Source organism: Apodemus sylvaticus, chromosome 22 (genome assembly GCF_947179515.1).
Source record: "Apodemus sylvaticus chromosome 22, mApoSyl1.1, whole genome shotgun sequence".
Classification (NCBI taxonomy): domain Eukaryota; kingdom Metazoa; phylum Chordata; class Mammalia; order Rodentia; family Muridae; genus Apodemus; species Apodemus sylvaticus.
Window position 1 is genome coordinate 42,946,370 of NC_067493.1, and position 5,436 is coordinate 42,951,805.

Below are 5,436 nucleotides of genomic sequence, written 5' to 3' on the forward strand. Positions count from 1 at the left end.
AAATTTTATTCGATATATTTTTTATTTACATTTCAAATGATTTCCCCTTTTCTGGTTCCCCACTCCTCGAAAGTCACATAAGCCCCCTTCCCTCCCTCTGTTCTCCCACTCATCCCTTCCCACTTCCCTGTTCTGGTTTTGTCTTATACTGCTACACTGGGTCTTTCTAGAACTAGGGGCCACTCCTCCATTCTTCTTGTACCTCATTTGAAGTGTGGATTATGTTTTGCATATTCCAGTTTTCCAAGCTAATATCCACTTATTAGTGAGTGCATACCATGATTGATCTTTTGAGACTGGGTTACCTCACTTAGTATGATGTTCTCCAGCTGCATCCATTTGTCTAAGAATTTCATGAATTCATTGTTTCTAATGGCTGAATAGTACTCCATTGTGTAGATATACCACATTTTTTGCATCCATTCTTCTGTTGATGGATACCTGTGTTCTTTCCAGCTTCTGGCTATTATAAATAGGGCTGCTATGAATATAGTGGAACATATATCCTTATTACATGGTGGGGAATCCTCTGGGTATATGCCCAGGAGTGGTATAGCAGGATCTTTCAGAAGTGACATGCCCAGTTTTCTGAGGGACTGCCAGACTGATTTCCAGAGTGGTTGTACTAATTTGCAACCCCACCAGCAGTGGAGGAGTGTTCCTCTTTCTCCACATCCTTGCCAATATCTGCTGTCTCCTGAGTTTTTAATCTTAGCCATTCTGACTGGTGTAAGGTGAAATCTCAGGGTTGTTTTGACTTGAATTTCCCTGATGACTAGTGAAGTTGAGCATTTTTTAAGATGTCACAGAAAATTTTATATAAAAAAAAAAGAGATGGAAGAAGGAAAGAGGGAGAGGGGAGTGGAGGGAGGGAGGATGGGTGGGGAGAAAGGAAGGGAGGGTGGGAGGAAGGGAGAAAGAGGGAGAGGAAAGAAAGAAGGAATGGAGGGAGGGGCAGGGAAAAAAGATTGTAAATTTTGTCTCTTGTAAGAAATCAAACCAAGAAGAAATGTGTCACTGAGACAGATGGAAAGAAAACCTGCAATGCCCAGTTCTTGGCGATGAAGGCTCGCTTGCGATGCGATGATTGTATTCCCACACTGACGGAATGCCTGCGCAAGTGCAGTGGATAACATTTGCCCATTTTGCTAGGTGTCTTCTATCTGTTTGTTTAATGGGCTCTGCATCTAGCCTGTCTCTGCCCTGCTCTTTCTCAGGAATCAATAATCATTTGTGCTGTTCCTCCCAGAAGCCCTCTGGGAGCATCACTGTTCTACTTGCTTCTGGTTTCATCTCCACAAGACAGCAAGCAGATCTTGAAGGTCCAGAGGCAAGAGAGATGAGAATATTTTATTCCTTCTACTCTATCCCTGAGAAGACATGGTTTGGAGATGTCCACTTTCTCTGTCGGAGGACACAGTCCTTGCTAGGGACTTCCCGTGTTCTGGGGCTGGCTAGCTTCATCCTCCTGCCTCTGCGGGCTGCAGTAGTAACTGTTCCCATGCTTGCTAATTCTTTTTAGTGTATTTTGTGTGTGTGTGTGAATGTTTTGCCTGTATATATAGAACTGTGCACCAAGTATGTATGGTTTCCCCAAATCTTGAAAATGGCATTGAATTTGTTATGAAATATAATGTGGCCAGGGGGCACCTGGAGGGCCTATGCCAAGGTATCACCCCTGAGAAATCGTGCCATGGGACAGGCCTGATATAAAGGCAGTTTATTTGGGGAATGAGAGGGGAGTGAGAGCCTGGAGAAAGGGTAAAGACAGAGAGACGGGAGCAGAGCCATGAGGGCAGAGAAGTGGGGACAAGGAAGAACAGAAAGAAGGAGAGAGAGGTCAGAAACTCATAGGAACTGAAAGAGAGACAGAGGCAGAAACAGAGAGACAGAGAACCAGGATAGCAAGCAGTCCTTTTCATGCATTGCCCCACAGGTGGTGATGCAGATGATGAAGTAGGTTATTGCTGGGTCCCTGCGAGGATCCTGGTGGGGTCACCTGTAAGCTAACAGCATCCCCTGGAACCAAAGTTACAAATAGTTGTGAGCTGCCGTGAGGTTGCTGGGAAACTCATGTCCTTTGGGCAAGCGGCCAGTGCCCTTAACCACTGAGCCATCTCTCCAATCTGGAACATTTGCTAATTCGTGAGTTCTTCCCTGCATCTTATTCCTCCAACAGCTGCATAACAAGCTCCTGCATGTGACGGTTTCCCGGATTCCCTGTGGAGTGTGTGCAGACACTCGCACTTTCTTGGTTCACCAATGAAGCTGGCATGTGTGCATCGTTTGCTTTGTGCCGCTCTGCTCCAAGTGCTTGGCATCAACAACGCTTCATTGTACGGATGAGTGAGTGAAGACACAGAAATGGTAGTTTCCATAAAGTGATATAGCAGACACCTTGGGCTGAAGCTGAGAGGATTTGTTTTTAAGAGCTATCAATTCACACCCACCCCCCGATTTAGAATGAGGGCTGTATTATTTTAATATTTATTATCCATTTTTTATTTTATGTGTATGTGCACTTGCTTGCATGTATATATGTGAACTATAGGGGTGCAGTGCCAGAGAAGACCAGAAGAGGGTGTGAGTCTCCCAATCTGGATGCCAAGTACTGAATCCAAATCTCCTTCATGTGCAGCCAGTACTCTTAACCACTGAGCCATTTCTCTGGCTCCTAACAAAGGCCTCCAGACTGCCCTTCCCAGTCCTGTGCCAGAAGCAGAGTTTGTCTCAAGATTCATAACTCATTGTTCACCATGCAATGTGGTTGAAGTCATTAGCTGAGTTTTCCAATCACACGGTGATCAATTAATCCAATAGAAAAGGCCTTTCTGTGCCACAGCTAATTTGTGCTTGTTAATGCGTAATTAGTGCTCAGCATCTAACTTTCCTTTATTGAGACAATTCGAAACCTGGCAGAAGCAGGGATGATTTGCACAGAGTCAGAGAGGATTATGCAAACCCCCTTTCAAATTAATGGAGGTAATAAAAGATTTCCCAGTCATTCTTACATCTAAGCCTTTCAGAATAGAGGTACCAGGAAACGGCCGGCAGAGTATGCCGACAGTCAGTGCCTGCCAACTTGCAAGAGGCAATTTTTTTAAAGGATTTTGTGAGCTTATTGTTAACTAGAACCATTGTTAAATAATATAAAACCAAATATTGTTCTGATCTCTGCAACTATTGCCAATGCAAGGAAGATAGTGATCTCCCGCTGATCACCCTGCAGTTGAAGAATGTTTCAATTTAATGAATATAAATCATGTACAAGATAAAAATAGCTTGGAACTAGATCATTTATCAGATTTCATGACAAAAGACTTAATGGGAAGAAGAGAGAGAGATGTAGTCACACTGGTTGGATCATGATTGAATAAAAACTATATTTTATCTACCAAGATACACATTTGGGTTTTTTTTTCTTTTAAGTAGCTATGCAGAATTTACAACATGTACTTTATTTTTAAGATTTTTTATTTGTACATACATAAGATTTGTATGTACATATGTGTACCTGTGTAAGTTTATAGACACCATGGGCAAGCAGGTGATGGAAAAGGTCAGAAGAGGTGTCAGATTCCCTGGACTGGAGTTACAGATGATTATGTGCCACATATTGGGGCTAGGAACTGAACCCAGGCCTTCTTCAAGAGTAGTCAGGGCTATTAACCACTGAGCAGTCTCTCTATTCACCACGCTATTTTACATTTTAAAATTGATTTGTAGAATACACCAATACTTCATTTTGTTTACTCAGTATTTCTCTTAGTACATATAAAATCCTATATATATTTGTGTGTGTGTGTACTCAAACAATACATAGACAGACATACTATTTCTGATTAAAATTAATTAGTTTGCTGTTTATTTTATGTGTGTATATGTTCATGCCAATGTGTATGCGCATGTAAGTGCATTCTCCAAGCAGGCCAGAAGAGGGCACTAGAGCCCTGGAACTGGAGTTGCAAATGATTGTGTACCAACATCTGGGTGCTCGAAATAGAAACTCAGTCCATGGAAAGAACAGTAAAGTAAATACTGTTAATCTCTGAGTCATCTCTCCAGTGCTGTGGTCTGTGCTCTGTATCTAGTGGTTCCAGGACTGTGAATCCATGGGGCAAAGAAAGCCTCACAGAGAAATTATCAGGGAGAAGATGACTGGAAATCCCTGTTATATTGTAGCCCAACCAAGTATGGATAAAATAGCCTGTTAAGATTCCATTTTCTTGGTAGTATGCATGCCACGTTAAGAGATTTTTTTTTTTAATGGACTGGAGTTTTTTTCTGTACTGAAGAGCTAGCTCAGAGGTCAAGAACACAAGCTGCTCTTGCAGAGGAGCTGGGTTCATTTCCCAGCATCCACATGGATGCTCAAAACTGTCTGTAACTCCAGCTCCAAGAAGCATATGTGCATGTTTCACAGACATATATGGAGACAAAGCATTAGTATACATAAAAAATTAAAAATAACAAAAGTAAGCTCTTCCAACATTCTATAAACCCTCGCACACATAATCTTGCAGCCATTTTGTTTTTGTGGTGGATATGCATTTGTCCGTTCCGTTACAGACAAGCCGACGCTGAGTCATTGGATGGAGCCACACTCACAGGATGTAAACACAGTTTCATTCTACCTGGTGAGCTGTTGTCGCCCACAGTCTTGCCCAGTCAGCTTTCTTCTTCCCTGAGTGACCAGCTTGCAGTTCAGCAGCCTCTGAGCTGACTTATGCTGTGCTGTGCAGAAAATCACATTAAATTTGTCCCTGGTGCTAGGGAGACAGGCTGTCCTGTTGTGCAAGTTGTCCTCAGCACAGGGTGAAGAGCAAGGGCACCCAACCTGAAGCTTCTGAATGAGGTTTCAAAGCACCCAGGCTCTGGTCCTGTACTTCTGTCTACACAGAATCCATGGTCTGGAGGCTCCATCTCCCAGTGACAAAGCCCACTGCTCATGGATATGGGCCTCAGTGCTCTGGGCTTGGGATGACTGATGCTAGGCATCTGTGACTACCCATGGGGCACATGCACAAGACTGGAGCGATTAATGTTCATTCATGGTCCAGGAAGAGAGAGGCTCAGGAGACCCTAGCGCCCTCCTTAGGGATGTATAGGCAACTAATTGTTGTAGAAAATTTTAACCCCAACCCTGGTTTTCTACCTTACCTTTGACTACTTAGTTCCCAGATAAAAGACACACACTCAACCTTTATATTTACAATAAGCCTTAAGCAGCACAAGAGCTGGGCATATATCTACCTTTTATGCTATTAGAATCTACTTTCCTATTGATAACCTTGAATTATTGCATACTATGTTTCATCTGGGCTGCTCTTAACTCCAATTGGCAGCCCTCTGGGCCATGTTCTCTTGAGCTCACCTAAACCATGGTGGCTTCTCCTTCTTCCTCCACCTTCTTCTCTCCCTCAAGGTTCTCCTCTG